General features: G+C 39.5%; 1 long non-coding RNA gene across 1 annotated transcript in view; it reads right to left on the bottom strand.

Moving 5' to 3' along the window:
* Positions 1 to 21,973, bottom strand: part of LOC104969409 (uncharacterized) — a 37,112-nt gene extending 15,139 nt beyond the window's left edge. The window contains exons 1-2 of the long non-coding RNA XR_808448.4: positions 21,844 to 21,973; positions 3,023 to 3,098 (exon numbers count right to left, since the gene is read on the bottom strand). This is a non-coding gene — a long non-coding RNA (uncharacterized lncRNA). The remainder of the gene's footprint in view (positions 1 to 3,022; positions 3,099 to 21,843) is intronic.
* Between the last annotated feature and the right edge of the window lie 439 nt (positions 21,974 to 22,412).

Consider the following 22,412-nt stretch of genomic DNA (forward strand, 5'->3'; position numbering starts at 1 on the left):
AATAATAAGATGTAAACAGTGCTCATCACTGAGTATTAAAATTAAGGGCAATTTCAAAAAAGGAATGAATTCGAGTCAGTTGAACTGAGAGGGGTGGACCTAGAGTCTGTTACAGAGTGAAGTATGTCAGAAAGAGAAAAGCAAATATCATATGTTAACTCATATGTACGGGATCTAGAGAAGTGGTACTGAGGAACCTATTTGCAGGGTAGGAATAGAGACACAGATATAGAGAACAGACTTTTGGACTCAGCGAGGGAAGGAAAGGGTGGGACAAATCAAGAGAGTAGCATTGAAACATACACATTACCGTGTGTAAAACAGATGGCTAGTAAGAAGTTGCTGTATACCGTAGGGAGGTCAGCCTGGTGCTCTGTGATGACCTAGAGGAGTGGGATGGGGGATGGACGGGAGGGAGGTTCAAGAAGGAGGGATGTATGTATACTTATGGTTGATTCACATCGTTGTATGGCAGAAACCAACACAACATTGTAAAGCAATTATCCTCCAATTAAAGTCAAGTCACTCAGTTGTGTCTGACTCTTTGCGACCCAGTGAACTGTAGCCTACCAGGCTCTTCCGTCCATGGAATTTTCTAGGCAAGAGTACTGGAGTGGGTTGCCATTTTAACAAATTAATGGCAGTTTTTATGTGCTCCTTTAACTTTGTATGTTTTAAAGTAAAAAAAAAATTGTTTCAGCAAATATATAAGAAGTAAAATAAAACATACATAGAAGATTCTGACATCTAGATAGAAAAGTACTGTGCTGTCTTAAAATTAATGAAATTTCTTTGTTACAAAACCCACTATGCCTTCAATAGGACTTGAACAGAAAATTAATAATTGACAAAATGCAAATAGCAAACAAATAGATAAAGATAAAACTAAGTAATCAAAGACAAGAATAAGAAAGTAATCTTACAAGAGAAAAAACTTTTTTATTCATCAAATCAGTGAAGTTCACTTTGTTCCTACTCCTCAATTTTCCACCCCCACTGCCAAAGAACAGTGACTGGCAAGTGTATGATGAACAGGCATTCTTTTCCACTGTTGATGGAGTATATGTTAATCCAGTCCTTGAGACCATTTGAAAATGTAAATTAAGAAAAGTTAAATCCAGAAATTCCACTTTGAAGAATCTAGCCTTAATAGTCATTAAGGGGGAGATGGGACTCTCCATGAAAAAGGATCATTGGTGTAGCTTTTACTTCAAAACATTAGGAACATCCTAACTGTTCAAAACTTAAGAGATGGCTAATACATTTTGAAAAGGTTAAAATGATGCTAATAGCAAGCTTTCAATAATGTAGGAAAATATTTGCTAAAATGCTAAAGACAAAGGTTCTATACAATTATTTTTTTAAAAACTGATGCATTAGAAATAATTCAAAGCAAATACAGTCAAAATAGTTTTAACACAGAAACAAGAAAAAGTACACTGGAACCTTCTGAACCAAAGCATTGTATTAATATTCCAAAGTGAGTGACCATGAGATATGAAACTATGGCAAAAGGGACCATTTTGGATTTCAGTGCCAACACTGCATTTCTAGTTTTATCTTTCCATTTGACTATGGCAAAATTGTTCAAGGACTAGTATTCAAAAGACTTGAGATAATTCAGAGAAACCACAAGCTGCTGCCAACTTACATAAGAAATGTTGGCCTTCTTAATTTACTTAAATACTTTGCCAGTCAGATTTCAATTTGATGAGGTTTTATTGGACAGTTCCAGGCTTTTTTTTTTTTTTTTTTTACATCACAGGGGCCACACTCCTTGGTGTGTTTTTCTACCAAGTAAGCTACTACACAATTTACAAGCCATTCGAGGTGTTTCCCCAAGTTATGTCTTGCATTGTGCCTGCATTCCTGTAGGGGTTTAAAGTATTCTTGTGTTAAAAGTTGGTTAAGAAGACAAGGTTATAATTATAGAAACAGTTGGGAATGTGTGCTGTAGGCATTCAGAGTGGGGGATAATCAATGGAGCCTGGAATAAAATAAAGTAGCATTTATTGAGCAAACACTAAGTACTAGTCACTAAGGGTTTTATGTATACTATTTTTTAATTTTCACAACAGCTCTCCTTGATGATTATTATTACCCATATTTTATAAATAAGGTAACTAGGGTTCATGGGCTAGGTAATGGACTTCCCTGGTGGCTCAGACAGTAAGTAATCTGCCTGCAATGCAGGAGAGCTGGGTTCATTCCCTGGGTTGGGATCATGGCATCTGGTCCCATCACTTCATGGGAAATAGATGGGGAAACAGTGGAAACTGTCAGACTTTATTTTTTGGGGCTCCAAAATCACTGCAGATGGTGACTGCAGCCATGAAATTAAAAGATACTTGCTCCTTGGAAGAAAAGTTATGACCAACCTAGACAGCATATTCAAAAGCAGAGATGTTACTTTGCCAACAAAGATCTGTCTAGTCAAGGCTATGGTTTTCCAGTGGTCATGTATGGATGTGAGAGTTGGACTGTGAAGAAAGCTGAGCGCCGAAGAATTGATGCTTTTGAACTGTGGTGTTGGAGAAGACTCTTGAGAGTCTCTTGGACTGCAAGGAGATCCAACCAGTCCATTCTGAAGGAGATCAGCCCTGGGATTTCTTTGGAAGGAAAGCTGAAACTCCAATACTTTGGCCACCTCATGCGAAGAGTTGACTCATTGGAAAAGACCCTGATGCTTGGAGGGATTGGGGGCAGGAGGAGAAGGGGACGACAGAGGATGAGATGGCTGGATGGCATCACCGACTCGATGGACATGAGTTTGAGTGAACTTCGGGAGTTGGTGATGGACAGGGAGGCCTGACATGCTGCGATTCATGGGGTTGCAAAGAGTCAGACACGACTGAGCGACTAAACTGAACTGAACTGAACTGTCTCTGAGTCTCAGATTACTTGACAGACAACTGTAGGTAATGCCTACCTCAATGAGTGCTTGATAAGAACATCAGATAAAGAAATACAAACATACATAAATGGAAGCTACATGTAAATGAAATATTTATCATTATTTTACCTGTTTCCATGCTTTTTAACTAAAGCTGCAATGGCTTTGTCTGTGATCTGGGATCCATTAACAGAGTCCTTGCAGGCTGAAAAAGAAATGACATGTCAATAATATCTCTATTTAAAAAGAAGGATTTCATACCAAAAGCTTGCAGTTCACTAGTTATTCAAATAGCTGCAAAAAATATCTAAAGAAGATTTTGTTTTGATAAACCATGCACTCTAATTTTCTTTTGATAGCTTTGGAGGGCTCAATGAGTCAGACACAAATATATATCTTTATTTCTTGAACTTCTTTTCTGTTGCCTTGATTTCATCTTTGGGGGAAACATATTTTCATTTCAAATTATTTTCTTTATTGTGACCAAAGAACATGGTTGTGTAAGGGATATGGAATGCTCCTGGGTGTGGCCACTTAAAGTATAGTTTCCATCGTCACCACCATGTTATTCAGCCAAGAATAGTTTCCTATGGAGATAAATTAAGGAAAACATACAGTGACATCATGATCATTACACTTATTTTCTTTGCTCAACACCAAGCTTCAGTTAGAAATTGACAAAGAAATGAAATATAGTGAGTCTTACATAGCATTTCTTTTAAGATTTACCACTAAATATAATGGGACATGGGTGTCCCTGGTAGCTCAGCTGGTAAAGAATCCACCTACAATGCAGGAGACCCCCCAGTTTGGTCCTGGGTCAGAAAGTTCCCCTGGAGAAGGGATAGGCTACCCACTTCAGTATTCTTGGGCTTCCCTGGTGGCTCAGATGGTAAAGAATCCACCTGCAATGCAGGAGACCTGGGTTCAATCCCTGGGTTGGGAAGATCCCCTAGAGGAAGGCATGGCAATCCACTGCAGTATTCTTGCCTGGAGCGTCCCCACGGACAGAAGAGTCTAGTGGGCTGCAGTTCACGGGGTTGCAAAGAAATGATTGAGTGACTAAGCACAGCAAAGACAATGATGTGTTTAACATGACACTACATGTGTTTCCCAAACAGTTCTTATACGGTGCAGAAAGTATATTTGTGATGCTTGACAACACATCTGATTTTGTGACTCTGGACGGAAAGCCATAATCACTGATTGCCTTTGGCATCTGATATATATTGACTACACAGATTCTATTAAAATATCTGAAGGAGTCCTTGCCTACTGCCAGAGAGCTACCATTAACTTCATCAGAGCTGGGCATTAGGTGGTTAGAGAGGCAGGTGGAAAACTAAAACTACTTTGGCCACAATTCTACTCTAAAAGATTAGTGAAGATCAATTTTGATGTCGGGTGACTGTTTACAAATGCCTGGTTTTCTCTTTCCTTCTCTTTAATCTTTGCTTTATGCTTTGAATATACAATATACAAATTGGAATTACTTCAGTTTGTTGGGGATATAATTAATTTTCTCATGAAAAATATTTATAAGGTAAAGTACTTGCAAAGATTATTTTGTATTCTGATTTTTCTGCAAATCAGAAAAAGAAAAAATTTTCAAGGCAACATATCAGTATAGGTAAAAACATCATACCATTTAAATATATACATATGTATATTAAACAGTTGGACATGACTGAGCAACTTTCACACACACACTTGTAAATATTGACCTATATATTAAAATATGCAAAAGCTTTTATGCATGTGCTTATGTGGCTCATTTATGGGTAAGGAATCCATTACTTTCATCTGAGTCTCAAAGAAGTTGTTATCCATAGTATTTTAAGCACTTCTCAAGACTAGGAGTTAGCAAATTATGGCCCATCAGCCAAATGCATTCGCCATCTGATTGTGTAAACAAAGTGTTACTGAAACAGGACTATGTTAGTTTATTTACGTACCATCTAGGGAAGCTACAAAGGCAGAGTTAAGTAGTTATGACAGATTGTATGGCCTGCAAGGCCTGAAATACAAACTACCTGGCACTTGAGAGACAAAGCGTTCGATCCCTGCTCTGGACGCTGGTCCATCTGGAAACCTGGTGCTCCTGGTTGTGAACTGAGCCTACCCAGGCCAAGTCTACAAAAATCATGGATGGCATGCTTAGAGCCAAACATTAAATCCTGAAGGAAACATCCTCATGTTTTATTTCTGTAAGGAATAGATATGAGGCAGAGGGTAGTCAGAATCTGAATCCCCTTGTTTAGGTTCCAGTTCAAACTACTACTTATTACACGTGTGAAGTTAGGCAAGTTACTTAACCTCACTAAGTCTAGGCTTTCCTCCTCAGCAAAATGAGGAAAATAATAATACCTATCACTTCATGGCAAATAGATGGGGAAACAATGGAAGCAGTGAGAAACTTTATTTTCTGGGGCTCCTAAATCACTGCAGATTATGACTGTAGACATGAAATTAAAAGACGCTTGCTCCTTGGAAGAAAAGTTATGACCAATCTAAACAGCATATTAAAAAGCAGAGACATTACTTTACCAACAAAGGTCTGTCTAGTCAAAGCTATCGTATTTCCTTGGACTATAAAGAAAGCTGAGCGCCAAAGAGTTGATGCTTTTGAACTGTGGTATTGGAGAAGACTCTTGAGAGTCCCTTGGACTGCAAGGAGATCCAACCAGTCCATTCTAAAGGAGATCAGTCCTGGGTGTTCATTGGAAGGACTGATGCTGAAGCTGAAACTCCAATACTTTGGCCACTTGATGCAAAGAACCGACTCATTGAAAAAGACCCTGATGCTGGGGAGGATCGAAGATGGGAGGAGAAGGGGATGACAGAGGGTGAGATGGTTGCATGGCATCACTGATGCAATGGACATGAGTTTGAGTAAACTCCAGGAGTTGCTGATGGACAGGGAGGCCTGGCGTGCTGCAGTCCATGGGGTTACAAAGAGTCGGACATTACCGAGCGACTGTACTGAACTGAACCTCATAGAGATGTTCTAGGGATTAATATAATGCAGATATAACATGTAAAACAGTGGCTTGCATATAACAGGAACAAGAAAAGTTTTATTTTAAAAATATATTGTCAATTAATTAGTGGGGAAGTGGCAGGGCAACTTTTGATGCATTACCTTGAAACTGCTTGTATGAGTGCCATCATGCCCACATCTGTGGTCTCCAGACCAACTTAGATCCACTGCTGTCAATCTGCTAAAAAGGGCCCCTGCATGGAGCAGGACCTTGTCTCCCCTAAGCCCACGGTCACTGCTGCTTGTCTCAGTCAGCTCCTGGGTGGATTAAAACCAAGTGAGCCTTCATTAGAAATGCTTCTGAATCCCTTCAGAATAGGGCATGATCAGAAGATTTTTACTAAGAATACTAGGGAGTAAGAGAAATCAACACAGAGGCCAACAGCTGAGATATAAACAGCTCAGCAAAGGAGGAAGAAAAACATGAGGTGAGCAATTAAAACTACTCGGTATGTCTCTGTTCAATCAACTCATCTTCCTTCAGGCCTGCTTACTGAACCTGCCACACTTTCCTCCTGACAACAGGGGAGATAACTGTATTACCATGATAGGATTATCATGGAGCTCATTCAAACAGCCAATGATGATGTAGCCATTAAAAGTTATTTTCCTGAAGAGTTTTTAATTAATTGAGAAAATGCTTAAATGAAAATGACTACAAAATGTTTTATACTTTTTATAATCTCCAGTATTTCTATAAATATGTTAAAATGCCCTTAAATAAATATGTATTGATTTGTAGCTTAAAAAATGTTATTTATGAACAAAGTGAGGCCAATTTATAGTGGAAAAATCCAGATGAGTGATTACCTCTGGGGGATGGTGGTGTAGGGACTGAATGGGAAGGTGGCATGGGGCAACTTTCTGAGATGGTGGGAATGTTTGCATCTGGATGGGATGGGTAACACAGGTGTCTGCATTTGTCAAAACTCCATAAATGGTACACTTACAATATGTGTGTTTCATTATATATACTGCTGCTGCTAAGTTGCTTCAGTCATGTCCGACTCTGTGTGACCCCATAGACGGCAGCCCACCAGGCTCCCCCGTCCCTGGGATTCTCCAGGCAAGAACACTGGAGTGGGTTGCCATTTCCTTCTCCAATGCATGAAAGTGAAAAGTGAAAGTGAAGTAGCTCAGTTGTGTCTGACTCTTAGCGACCCCAAGGACTGCAGCCTACCAGGCTCCTCTGTCTGTGGGATTTTCCAGGCAAGAGTACTGGAGTGGGGTGCCATTGCCTTCTCCAATTGTATATACATTTTACCTCAAAAATAAAAAGGAATTGTAATGATATACATGTTGAAGTATTTAGGAGTGAAGTATACCAGATGTCCATAACTTTGAAAAAGAACTCAAAGAAAATGAAGATGGATTGATGCGCAGATAGAGGAATGGATTGATAGAACTGTGGTAAAGTAAATATGCTATCACCCAACTATAGAGCCAAGGTGGCAAATATAGATGTTAACTATACAATTCCTTTAATTTTTAAACATATTTTAAACTTTTAATTACAAAATGATGGGAAAATGCAAACAAAACCTAAGTCTGGTCTGTCCTTCAATCCACACCAGAGCTTTGTACTAGTGTTGGAGGTAAGAGTTACTGGTTGGCTTTCATAAAGCCAGTTGGTGAAAACTAAGAATTCTAAATTAGATACTTGGATGTAAGTATTCTTTTTTTATTAAAAGGTTATTCATTTGAAATAAATAGCTGGAGGATATTATCAGTTGGATATGTCACTCTATTACTTTTATCTGAGCTGAACAGGATTCACCAAACCCCTAGAATCTGGACCATCTTAAACACATTCTCCATAATGGCGTCCTTACTGTCTTACCAGTTCACACCTGTTTTCATTTTTCCACACATAACAGGAGTGACTGTTGTTTGATGTAAAAAAGGAACAGAGAAATCAGTCTTTCTAGGCTAGAAGCTTGTCATCCCAGGCAACAGAAATTTTCTACCAGTAGAATCTAAAAGTTTTGAGAGGCTGAGTTAAAACTGAATTATATGAAATAATATTGACCGAGAGCCTCAACTTGATTTCTACTCCTATCCCAGATTCAATAGGCTAAAGACTGGGAGCTGGAGCATTATACCTAAAGCTCCACATTTTCCCTGGGAGGATTCCCAGTGGCTGCCTACTCACCTGGATGGTAGCTCTTAGCTTTTTACAAATAACCAACACTACCAGACATTTCCTGTTCACCATCAGCACCAAAAGTGTTATGCACAATGGTGTTCTAATTAAAGATCACCAAATTAATTTTGTTTTGATCTATTATATTTTTATTTGAAATAATAACTGGGGCTTTCCTCAGACACCAAAGAATCATGCATGGATTCTCAGCCCTGTCTATTTGTTCACAGAAGCATTTAGCCCTTTTTTTTGCCATGCACACCTATGACAGCCTATATGAGCCTGTGCCTGAATAATGTTTGCAAATGAATAAATTATAATATGTAGGATTGCAAAGGAAACCAATTATATTGAAATACAGTAATCAAAATGTGAAGAAGTTTGTGATCTAACATATTTGCCTGTTTATTAATAGTGTATGTAATATGATTTAGCCACCTGGTACAGTAACTAACATAGTTTTGAAGTAGTGACAGACATAAACTATATTTTGAGATTATTCAATGATTTTAATGTGAAATGAAAATATGATTTCTGTTGGTGATCAAATCACACATTTTGCTAATATATGATCAGTTGCCTAGAGTCATAGTAGAAGGAGATGCTAAATGAATGAATTGTAGGGTAGAAATGAAAATAAATGATTTTTTCCCCTATTGAAGTTCAAAACCCCTTCAATTCTATCCAGAGACCCCAGGTTATGAGTCCCCTAGTCGAGACTTTAGTTATCTTTCTGTTAGAGCAAGCTGGGAAAGGAAAAGCAGGAATGGGGTGAGAAAAAGTCACAGAGAATAATGAGATTGGGAGAGTGAGTGCCAGAGTAGAACAATTCTAGCCATGTGAATAAAAGTGTTGTAAATGTGCTGGCAGGAAGAGTGGAGAAAGAAAAGGCAGGGACAAAAGTGAAATGATAGACTGGAACAAAAAGAAACTTCATTTCCAATGCACCGCGGGTGAGAGTTAGTTACAGTGTGTCCTGATCTGGGGGTGTGACCACTTTTACATGTGACCCTTTGTCTGGGAGCGTGAAACAGGATACTATTAATAATAGCAAGGATGTGGGAAACCTGGCAAGTCTACTGAGATGCGTACCCTAAAGTCTGCAGGAGCCACTGACTCACAGAAACAAATTTAGAGATGATTTCCCTAATTTTTTTACTCTTTTCAGCCAGAACCAAACCTACTTGTGGTGGATAATATATCCCAATATTTCTTAGATGAGTTGCTATTTGCTCCTATTCACTGTCCCAAAACTCAAAGAACAGGGCCAAAAAAATAGAGTGCCTGAGAGGACCATAAAGAAAGCTGAGTGCTGAAAAATTGATACTTTTGAACTGTGGTATTGGAGAAGACTCTTGAGAGTCCCTTGGACTGCAAGGAGATCCAACCAGCCCACCCTAAAGGAAATCAGTCCTGAATTTTCATTGGAAGGACTGATGCTGAAGCTGAAACTCCAATACTTTGGCCACCTGATGCGAAGAACTGACTCATTTGAAAAGACCCTGATGCTGGGGGAAGATTGAAGGTAGGAGAAGGGGATGAGATGGTTGAGAGGATGAGATGGTTGGATGGCATCACTGACTCAAAGAACATGAGTTTGAGCAAGCTCCAGGAGTTGGTGATGGACAGGGAAGCCTGTTGTGCCACAGTCCACGGGGTCACAAAGAGTTAGACACATAAGGGATTTGATTTAGGTCTCACCTGAATGGTCTAGTGGTTTTCCCTACTTTCTTGAATATGAGTCTGAATTTGGCAATAAGGAGTTCATGAGCTGAACCACAGTCAGCCTCCGGTCTTGTTTTTGCTGACTGTAGAGCGCTTCTCTATCTTTGGCTGCAAAGACTATAATCAATCTGATTTCAGTATTGACTATCTGGTGATGTCCATGTGTAGAGTCTTCTGTGTTGTTGAAAGAGGGTGTTTGCTATGAGCAGTGCATTCTCTTGGCAAAGCTCTGTTAGCCTTAGACCTGCTTCATTCTGTACTCCAAGGCCAAATTTGCTGTTACTCCAGGTATCTCTTGACTTCCTACTTTTCCATCCAGTCCCCTATAATGAAAAGGGTATCTTTTTTGGGTGTTACTTCTAGAAGGTCTTGTAGGTCTTCATAGAACCGTTCAACTTCAGCTTCTTCAGCATTACTGGTTGGGACATAGACTTGAGTTACTGTGATATTGAATGGTTTGCCTTGGAAATGAAAAGACATCATTCTGTTTTTGAGATTGCATCCAAGTACTGCATTTTGGACTCTTTTGCTTACTATGAGGGCTACTCCATTTCTAAGTAGTAGATATAATGGTCATCTGAGTTAAATTCACCCATTCCAGTCCATTTTAGTTTGCTGATTCCTAGAATGTCGACATTCACTCTTGCCATCTCCTGTTTGACTACTTCCAATTTGCCTTGATTCATGGACCTAACATTCCAGGTTCCTATGCAATATTGCTCTTTACAGCCTGTAACTTTGTTTCTATCACCAGTCACATCCACAACTGGGTGTTGTTTTTGCTTTGGCTCCATCCCTTCCTTCTTTCTGGACTTATTTCTCCACTGATCTCCAGTAGCATATTGGGCACCTACCAACCTGGGGAGTTCATCTTCCAGTGTCCTATCTTTTTGCCTTTTCATATTGTTCATGGGGTTCTCAAGGCAAGAATACTGAAGTGGTTATTTATATAAAGACAAAATATTTTCATTATGGAACATCTTAGCAATTCTGAGACTCTTTAAAAATAATGACAGGTTCAATATAATAGTTTTTATTCCATATTATTTTCTTCTCAAACTCATACCTAGTAATTTGTTAATCACAATTTCAGCAAAATCAATGGTTTTATCCCTACATAGATCAGTTACTTTTAAATAAAAACAAAGAAAAAAATCAAGTTATTGTGTATGTCATACAAAGCTAGTGGAGGTGATGGAATTCCAGTTGAGCTATTCTAAATCCTGAAAGATGATGCTGTGAAAGTGCTGCACTCAATATGCCAGCAAATTTGGAAAACTCAGCAGTGGCCACAGGACTGGAAAAGGTCCGTTTTCATTCCAATCCCAAAGAAAGGCAATGCTAAAGAATGCTCAAACTCCTGCACAATTGTACTCATCTCACACGCTAGTAAAGTAATGCTCAAAATTCTCCAAGCCAGGCTTCAGCAATATGTGAACTGTGAACTTCCTGATGTTCAAGCTGGTTTTAGAAAAGGCAGAGGAACCAGAGATCAAATTGCCAACGTCCGCTGGATCATGGAAAAAGCAAGAGAGTTCCAGAAAAGCATTTATTTCTGCTTTATTGACTATGCCAAAGCCTTTGACTGTGTGGATCACAATAAACTGTGGAAAATTCTTCAAGAGATGGGAATACCAGAACACCTGATCTGCCTCTTGAGAAATCTGTATGCAGGTCAGAAAGCAACAGTTAGAACTGGACATGGAACAACAGACTGGTTCCAAATAGGAAAAGGAATATGTCAAGGCTGTATATTGTCACCCTGTTTATTTAACTTATATGCAGAGTACATCATGAGAAACGCTGGACTGGAAGAAACACAAGCTGGAATCAAGATTCCTGGGAGAAATATCAATAACCTCAGATACGCAGATGACACCACCCTTATGGCAGAAAGTGAAGAGGAACTAAAAAGCCTCTTGATGAAAGTGAAAGTGGAGAGTGAAAAAGTTGGCTTAAAGCTCAACATTCAGAAAACTAAGATCATGGCATCTGGTCCCATCACTTTATGGGAAATAGATGGGGAAACAGTGGAAACAGTGTCAGACTTTATTTTTGGGGGCTCCAAAATCACTGCAGATGGTGACTGCAGCCATGAAATTAAAAGACGTTACTCCTTGGAAGGAAAGTTATGACCAACCTAGATAGCATATTCAAAAGCAGAGACATTACTTTGCCAACAAAGGTCTGTCTAGTCAAGGCTATAGTTTTTCCTGTGGTCATGTATGGATGTGAGAGTTTGACTGTGAAGAAGGCTGAGCGCCAAAGAATTGATGCTTTTGAACTGTGGTGTTGGAGAAGACTCTTGAGAGTCCCTTGGACTGCAAGGAGATCCAACCAGTCCATTCTGAAGGAGATCAGCCCTGGGATTTCTTTGGAGGGAATGATGCTAAAGCTGAAACTCCAGTACTTTGGCCACCTCATGCGAAGAGTTGACTCATTGGAAAAGACTCTGATGCTGGGAGGGATTGGGGGCAGGAGGAGAAGGGGACGACAGAGGATGAGATGGCTGGATGGCATCCCTGACTCGATGGACATGAGTCTGAGTGAACTCCAGGAGTTGGTGATGGATAGGGAGGCGTGGCGTGCTGCGATTCATGGGGTCACAAAGAGTTGGACACGACTGAGCGACTGATCTGATCTGATATACTCTTAACTCTTGTCAGATGACTTTCAAATAGTACCTTTGGGCCCAGAGGACTCTGGATAAAATTAGTAAAAATTCATCACTAAGTGTGGGAATGAATTTTAAGTACTTTGACTTAAAGTCAATTAAGATTTAACAGCTCTTGCTTTACGGTCAAACATTGTTATCATTCTGGAGTATTTATTCCTAAAAGAGTGCCCTTTTCTCGTTTAAGCCTATAATTCACATGAGTGAGATATTAAGTGGAAGCCTGTTCATTATTTTTAGAATGTGTGGCTCTTCCTTAGACTAGGATTAGCCTGAAAACAAGCTTGTATGAAATGCTGGGATGGAAGAAGCACAAGCTGGAATCAAGATTGCTGAGAGAAGTATCAATAACCTCAGATATGCAGATGACACCACCCTTATGGCAGAAAGTGAAGAGGAACTAAAAAGCCTCTTGATGAAAGTGAAAGAGAAGAGTGAAAAGTTGGCTTAAAGCTTAACATTCAGAAAACTAAGATCATGGCATCTGGTCCCATCACTTCATGGGAAATAGATGGGGAAACAGTGGAAACAGTGTCAGACTTTATTTTTTGGGGCTCCAAAATCACTGCAGATGATGACTGCAGCCATGAAATTAAAAGACGCTTACTCCTTGGAAGGAAAGTTATGACCAACATAGGTAGCATATTGAAAAGCAGAGACTTTACTTTACCTACAAAGGTCCATCTAGTCAAGGATATGGTTTTTCCAATGGTCATGTATGGCTGTAAGAGTTGGACTGTGAAGAAAGCTGAGCACTGAAGAATTGATGCTTTTGAACTGTGGTGTTGGAGAAGGCTCTTGAGAGTCCCTTGGACTGCAAGGAGATCCAACCAGTCCATCCTAAAGAAGATCAGTCCTGGATGTTCATTGGTGGGACTGATGCTGAAGCTGAAACTCCAGTACTTTGGCCACCTCATGCAAAGGGTTGACTCATTGGAAAAGACTGTGATGCTGGGAGAGATTGGGGGCAGGAGGAGAAGGGGATGACAGAGGATGAGATGGCTGGATGGCATCACCAACTTGATGGACATGGGTTTGAGTGAACTCCGGGAGATGGTGATGGACAGGGAGGCCTGGCATGCTGTGATTCATGGGATCACAAAGAGTCGGATACTACTGAGTGACTGAACTAACTGATGAAGAACATCTGAGATGGGAAAAAATATTTATGAAGCAGGGTAGCCAAGTTTTGAGAGACATATCACCAAGCCCTCCATTTCTGAGGAGATGGTTTTAGTGTGATGACTAAGATTTTATCTAAGGCCCCAACTTTCAAATGTTGAAAATCTAGTACCTGATGTTTTGGGAGTCACCTCCAGCTGGGGGATACTGTTCTCAAGCTAGCTCTCTTGAGTAAATTACTGCTTTTAAATCCAACAAGGTCCTTCCATTTCTCTAACAATGCATTTCATAATCTTTCTCCCCACTCTGTTTGCAAAATTCAACTGATTTTCTCTGTGCTATTGGTATTGATGCAATTCCATATACAATATTTCAAATATTTAAGTATCAATACTTTTCCACTCCTAACAATGGTATGTCATAGTTTGGGTTGCCCCATAAGTAGATCCTAGGACAAGAATTTAAGGGTTAGGAGGTTCAAGAAACACCAGTAGCTTATTGGTATGTCTCTCTAAAACACCAGTGGCTTATTGGTATTTTTCTCAAAGACATTCAATTTGTTAAAGACCCACTTTACTTGCAGAATATTTTCCAGGGCCATTATGGATTATAGTAGATCACTTGTGAACCTACTGCAGTCTAAAATCTAAGTGCAAAGAGATTGCATACAACCTGATTCAGTCACTGGCCTCAATGAAGAAGGCTAGAGTATTAACTTTTTCTGAGTCATGAAATCTAAATACCTAAGTGGGTACATCCATACAGGATTTTAAATAATGGTATCTTTTAGTACAGTCATGCCAAGTAATTCTTTTGTGACTTGTATATCTGGGTATCTCCAGAACTTGTGAAGACAGATGTTTCTGACCAGTCAATCTGTCTTTCTACTTCTGCTTCTACCAGAAACAGCTCCGGTGATTACTGCTTAAAGCAAATTCACAAAGTATGTTTCATGGAACCAACATTGAATAGATACCATAGGAAAAACAGGGTTCTGTATTTTCCAAATACAGTAGCAAGAGTATCTCCTGTCTACAGGCTCTTATGGAACTTTGCCACTTTCTCAGAAAGATGTGGAATTGAATTCCCTTATTCTTGTGGTCTTGTAACTCACCTGTAATTAACAGAAAACAGTGAAAGTAATGCTGCATAATTTCTAAGGTTATAGTCAAGGTTATATCACGGTGGCTTTCACCTTATGAGTTGAAATACGTTTTTGGAACTCTGAGTTTCCATGGAACAATCCTACTGCCCTGAGGACGCCATGCTGTTGGGAAGTACAATGGAGCCTAAATGGAAAGATCACAAGGAGAAGCCCTAATGAGATATGAAGAGAGATTCCCATCTGCTCCTACCTGCTGTTCTAGCACCAGTCACCACCTGTCTGGACCACATGAAAGATTCCAAGCCACAACCACCCAGCTGAGTCCTTCTAAAATTCCTGACTCATAGAAACTATGAAAAATAAGGAAATGATTATTGTTTTCAGACTTTAAGTTTGGGGGCATTTGTTTCACAAAAAAGTTTCTATAACAAAAATTGGGCAAAATTGAGTTAAACAAAATGCTATAGATTTTTGTTTCCCCTTGAAGGATTTCTCAGAGCCTCCCTATGTTAATGAGGATGTACATTTCCAAGACTGGCACTTAGTATGCAGTGTTTTCCAATTCTTTTTTTCAAGAAACCATTTTTATAACTACCCTCAAGGGATAACTTTGGAAAATGCTGGGCTAAAATGATGCCCTCTTTTCATGGGTCTGTTTCTTTCTTCCCCAGTGATTTGAACTACAAAAAATAAAGATTTTATTTCATTGTGATAATAAACTGAAGAACAAATAATTATTGGTCAGCCCAGAAAGAGTCACCACTTGGTAACTCCCGTGTGTGACGTACACTCGTTCCAGCAGTATCAGAGAGCAAACAGCATAAACTCTGAATGTCACTCATTATTTGCTGTGCCAATAATAGCTCCAGGATGTGCTGTTTGTTTTTCCAATGGGTTTGACAAACATTTCGATGCATTAAATTTCCATAACCCTCTGGCCCTTCTATCTTACTTTTAAACTGAAAAGCTTTTAGAAGTAGGCTAAAAAGAAAGATTCAGAGATTTTGGTCCCTAATCTCTCTGAGAGGAATGAAGGAATTATGCAGAAAAAAAATCCAAATTCCACTCCAGGGTAGTATTAATTTCTTTCTTGGTTTTAAAACAGAGTGCTTCTCCTGTACAGAAAATTCTAAAAGGTCGGGAATGAGGATTAAATTGTTAGTGATTGGGAAATTTGTACTGCTTTTGTGAGTATTAAAAAATTGGAGAGGCAATATTGAAAAAGTTAGAAATTTTTCATTTTTCTAATCGAACATGTGAAATTGGAATTGAGGTGAAGGGATCAGACTTCAGTAAATATATAACAAGGGAGTATCACCTATGATTTGATACAAGACTAGGAGTGAGGAGAAATTCTTCTGATCCCCAGTTAGGTCACTGTATGACTACAGCAAATAATCTAATCTACGTCTTGGTTTCTCAATGAATAAATCGCCACTCAGTTTTCTAGTTTCTTTACCTAAAGAATTCTAAATAGAGTCAGTGTCAGAGCTGAGACTAAGGTGAAGCCTTAGTGCCCCTTGGGCACACAATTTAAGAGAATACCAAAAATCTTAGTTATTAAGATACATAATATTTAGTGCAATATTTTTTTTCTTTTTTTTAAATTTTATTTTATTTTTAAACTTTACAATATTGTATTAGTTTTGCCAAATATCGAAATGAATCCACCACAGGTATACCCGCGTTCCCCATCCTGAACCCTCCTCCCTCCTCCCTCCCCTACCCTCTCTCTGGGTCGTCCCAGTGCACCAGCCCCAAGCATCCAGTACTGTGCATCGAACCTGGACTGGCGACTCGTTTCATACATGATATTATACATGTTTCAATGCTATTCTCCCAAATCTCCCCACCCTCTCCCTCTCCCACAGAGTCCATAAGACTGATCTATACATCGGTGTCTCTTTTGCTGTCACATACACAGGGTTATTGTTACCATCTTTCTAAATTCCATATATATGCGTTAGTATAGTGCAATATTTTTAAAAATCAAAGTTAATGCAAACAAAATCCATGATGAACAAAACATCAAACCTTCAACAAAGTCAGGATCAATATTACTGATTTTTCTTTTTACCCTCAGGCTCCAGTATAGCTCAGCACAGAACTGTTACCGAGCCCTTAAAGTTACATAAATTGAGCTCCACCAGTTTCTCACACATGATGATTGTGACAGACAAGAAATCGATGCTTACATTGGTTTAGGTTCTCCCATACTACTCAGAAACATACTTTTACATATAGGTTATAGTATTTATTTAAGCAAATCACTTCCATACTTTGAATGAGTCAAATTCTGATAGCCAACTTCAACAGATATAGTTACAGACATAAACACGGGTATACAGACAGACGTATATAGATAGATGGTTGTATAGACAAAGCAACCTATCCCAAATGTACTGAAATGGATTTTTTCCACTCACAGTTATTCCCATCCCTCTTCTCCCCTTCCCTATCCTGAGTTTCCTGATCAGCAGAGGTGGTTTCAGTGCACTTTCACAGGTAGGTGTAACAGAGAACACTTAGGATAGGACCTTAACAACTCACACAGGGAATCCTGTGAAGAACATTTAGCTCACACCTCTTTGCAACAGGTCTGTAATTTTGGATAAACTGATTGGGTGCAGATTCTTTCCTCCAACAAAGAATCTGTTTCCTTTTGATCACAATAGCTTCTATATACAGCATAAGTGGGTCTTTGCTCAGTTTAAAGACAAAACTGGCACCCAAATGGATTAAAAGCCCGTTGCAACAGGCCTGGGACCTACAGATTGGGGTTTACAAATTTTTAAAAGTCCATCTTGTTTCCTAATTATTAAAGTAATATATGCCCACTATAGAAGAATAACTAAATGAAAAAGGAAAGGAAAGGCCAACTGCAATGAGACAGTAAAATGATGTAGCTCCTTTGGAAAAGACTCTAGCAGTTTCTCAAAAATATCAAATATAGAGTTCTCATGTGATACAGCAATTTGACGACCAGGTACCTAGCTAAGAGAACTGAAAACAAACACACGTCCACACACAAATTCATAAGTAAATGCTCATAGCAACATTGTCCATAGTGGACAAAAAGTGGGAACAATACAAATGTCCATCAACAGATGAATGGATGAATGGATAAACAAAATGTGGTATCATCCACACTGAGGAAACCAGAATTGAAAGAGACACGTGTACCCCAATGTTCATCGCAGCACTGTTTATGATAGCCAGGACATGGAAGCAACCTAGATGTCCATCAGCAGATGAATGGATAAGAAAGCTGTGGTACATATACACAATGGAGTATTACTCAGCCATTAAAAAGAATACATTTGAATCAGTTCTAATGAGGTGGATGAAACTGGAGCCTATTATACAGAGTAAGCCAGAAAGAAAAACACCAATACAGTATACTAACGCATATATATGGAATTTAGAAAGATGGTAACAATAACCCTGTATACAAGATAGCAAAAGAGACACTGATGTATAGAACAGTCTTTTGGACTCTGTGGGAGAGGGAGAGGGTGGGATGATTTGGGAGAATGGCATTGAAACTTGTATAATATCATATATGAAATGAGTCGCCAGTCCAGATTCGATGCACGATACTGGATGCTTGGGGCTGGTGCCCTGGGATGACCCAGAGGGATGGTATGGGGAGGGAGGAGGGAGGATGGTTCAGGATGGGGAACACATGTATACCTGTGGCGGATTCATTATGATATGTGGCAAAACCAATACAATATTGTAAAGTTAAAAAATAAAATAAATGTGGTATCATCAATTAACAAAGGAGTTACTTATCCATAAAAAAAGAATGAAATACTGATCCATGCTACAATGTGGATGAACCTTAAAAACATGATGCTAAGGAGCCAAATCCATTTAGGCATTTCCATACAACTTGTATGGAATTCTCAGCCTTGTAATGCTCAGCCACAACATAACCAATAAATTGGGCTTTGGGATTGAAATGCACACTCTGCTATATTTAAAACAGATAACCAAGAAGGACCTACTGGTAAAAAATGTATATATAACCCATACACTGAAACTGTCAGTCATGAAGAAGATTCTCTAAAGAAAATACTAGAATAAGGAAGTAATTGTGCTGGAGGAGATGTCTAGGAAATAGTGGATGACAAGTAGGCAGGGGGATCAAAGCAGTCTTACCCTGAAAATTAACTCTGACTTAAGTCCGACACCATCAGTTCAGTTCAGTCGCTCAGTTGAGTCTGACTCTTTGCGACCCCATGAATCGCAGCACGCTAGGCCTCCCTGTCTATCACTCACTCCGGAGTTCACTCAAACTCACGTCCATCGAGTCGGTGATGCCATCCAACCATCTCATCCTCTGTCGTCCCCTTCTCCTCCTGCCCCCAGTCCCTCCCAGCATCAGAGTCTTTTCCAATGAGTCAACCCTTTCCATGAGATGGCCAAAGTATCGGCGTTTCAGCTTTAGCATCATTCCTTTCAAAGAACACCCAGGGCTGATCTCCTTTAGAATGGACTGGTTGGATCTCCTTGCAGTCCAAGGGACTCTCAAGAGTCTTCTCCAACACCACAGTTCAAAAGCATCAATTCTTCGGCGCTCAGCTTTCTTCACAGTCCAACTCTCACATCCATACATGACCACTGGAAAAACCATAGCCTTGACTAGACGGACCTTTGGCAAACAGAACACTACAATGGAATCTGTTTTGAGGGGACTTCTATAACGTATCATCCAAATTGACAAGGGCATTTATTTTATTGACTGTCAAATCTTCCAGATCAAAAGGGTATTTACTTTTATGGAATGTTACAACAGCCACAACACAGTTCTTCTAGAGCAAGGCCAACTTTCTAAACCATAGCTCCAGACACAACCTTGGCTATTTTCCTAGGAAGATTACATTCTTTTCAGAAATCCTTTTGTGAAGCTACGTAATCTCTTGCTCCTCAAAGGACAGTCTGAATTTTTGTAACATCACTTGCTACACAACAAACTCAAACTCTTAGACATTTTAAATAAATAAATAACATATGATTGGTGTCATGGAAATGATAAGTCTAATCTGTGGCTGTCACATTCGTCCTCTAACAATCCCCTCCCAGATTAAAAAAAAAAAAAAGGCCATGAGTATTTGAATGTGAAATGGCACACATTATTGACAGAGTAATCACTTGGTGACAGTCTCTGCTTTGGGGGGAGAGGTCATAGAACACTAGGTTATAGAACACTGGGCCCTCAGTGAGTCTGGAAATGGAGATATTTCAGGATTTTCCCTGTTTGTATCTTCCTGAATGGTAACCCAAATCCAAGCTGGCTCCAAATCAGGTCAGCCCTCCCAGCACCTTACTGCTCTTAACAGCAGTGTCTACATCACCAGGGAGCTTGTGAGAATTGCAGAGTCTGCATTTTAACAGCACCCCCAGGGGATCTGTGCACACAAAGTTTTAGATGCCTTGTATATTAAAATTTGAGATTTGCTGCTCTAGTACACACTCCTCCAAGATACTTCTTTGTATACAAAGTAGAGCAGAAAATGCAAATTTTTAAGGAACTTAAGCTAAAAATATTAAGGGTCATAGAAAAAAATCTCCCCTGGACAAGAGAACATTTCATTAGTTTAGCCAGTATTTGGAAACTTTTATTACATGCTAGCAGGTTGCTAAGTTTCCACTTCAACTTTAAAATAGCAATGTGATAAGAAAATAAAATAGCAGTAGAAACTAAATCATCAGTGATATCAAGGATGTTTTTAAATCACCGTGAGGAATTAGTTCTAACCGTAATGTAGATGAGTCATACTGAGAAATCATGGCCGGTGAGCTCATATATAAAGGTCTCTGAAAGATAGCAACGCAGATGTAAAAAATAACCATTGTATTAGAGACCTAGTTCCTGAGGAGAATCTTCCTCCCTAAAAGAATTCTTCCTGGAGGATTCTTCAGTGTTTCATTCCTAGGGAAACTTACAACAACCGGTATTTGAACCTGAGCTCAAGGCGGAGAAGGCAGTGGCCACCCACTCCAGTACTCTTGTCAAAAATCCCATGGACGGAGGAGCCTGGTGGGCTGCAGTCCATGGGGTCGCTAGGAGTTGGACACGATTGAGCGACTCCACTTTCACTTTTCACTTTCATGCATTGGAGAAGGAAATGGCAACCCACTCCAGTGTTCTTGCCTGGAGAATCCCAGGGACGGGGGAGCCTGGTAGGCTGCCGTCTATGGGGTCGCACAGAGTCAGACATGACTGAAGCTACTTAGCAGCAGCATGAGCTCAAGCGCCCATCAAAATTATACTCTGTCGGGTTAAGACCTGAGTAGGTGGGGGCAGAAAGAGGAAGGCATCCACTTGGGGTACTGGATGTTCTACTTCCAACAAAGCATGAGCTATATGCTGATTCAAAGTTTCAGTAATACGTACACTATAGTTAGAAAACCAGGTAATGGGAACAAAAATAGTCACACCTCAATAAAGTAATATTAAACAGGATAAATGTCTTCTAGACATTAAAAACTTAAATGCTAGGGATGTGTGTATCTGGTTGGCCTCTAGCATATTTCCCAAAAGGGAATTCTGATGGTGCATTGGTAGATGACAAGAGAATATGGGTCCTCTCAGCGGTCAAATGTCATGGAACCTATTCTTCTTTGTTCAGTTGAGTACTTTGGAAAGTTATATAACATGGGGCGTTTGCAAACCAAAGAATATTCTTGCTATAAAAATACAGAGAAAAATTATTAATATTACAAAATCAAGTAAAAATTTTAAAAACATATCTATTTTCAAAAACACAGAAGAAAGTAACTTCACAAAATTATGAAAAAACCCAATAAAAACAGAACTGAGATACCAGGCTGATATAAAAAGTCAACAGCAAGGAAATGACATTAATGTAAATAAATCTAGTGTTGCAATAGCTAACTACAGCCCATCTTGAAGGTGGTGCAGAGCAAAGGAAACAGATGAAGATGGTAACATAAAAAGAGACAGCAATAGATTACAAAGTTCCAATCAGCTGGCCATTGATATCATCCAGAAAAACCAATATAAAAGGGAGCCTTCTGGCTAAAGGCTGAGTGAGGAGGTCAACAAACCCTTTCCCCCCAACAGCATTAAACAATAATCTGTGAAACATTTGTGCTTAAAAAAAGAGCTGACCTGTAAGTAGGAACAGTGGGAGTCTGAAGCATTCTTGCCTGGAGCCCCTCCAGCTTAGTAGGCAGGGGGCAGGCTGTGCTCCGGGGGAAGGGAGTTCGCTCCACTTGGAGGGATGGCAACACCCTTGTCCAGTAGCATTGGTGGTGGGAGTGATGAGGTCAGGACTGGCGCGAGTATGTTCCTAGCTCAGGCTTTGCTAGGACTTGGCAAGTGGGAGGGAGAAGGGATTAACTGCAAATGAGGACAAAGGGACTTTTGGGGATGATGAAAATGTTCTGAAGCCAAAAATCACTGAACTCTTTACCACTAAGCATGTGCAAATTTTATATGAAATTGATACACTAATAAAAGTTTTTTTAAATCATATATAAAAAGGAAAACCTCCTATGGTGAAAAAAAAAGCTTGAATTTATAACTCTAATGAGCTCACCATGCCCCTGGCAGAAATTATTGTTGCTCAGACTCCAACTTGTCTTGCCAACCATTTTATTCTCATGCCAAAAACTGTATAAGCACTATGACCTTATCCATGTAGGAAAAGAAAGCCACACAGATTACTGCACAGGAAG

This window comes from Bos taurus, chromosome 8 (assembly GCF_002263795.3).
Source record: "Bos taurus isolate L1 Dominette 01449 registration number 42190680 breed Hereford chromosome 8, ARS-UCD2.0, whole genome shotgun sequence".
NCBI classification, from domain to species: Eukaryota; Metazoa; Chordata; class Mammalia; order Artiodactyla; family Bovidae; genus Bos; species Bos taurus.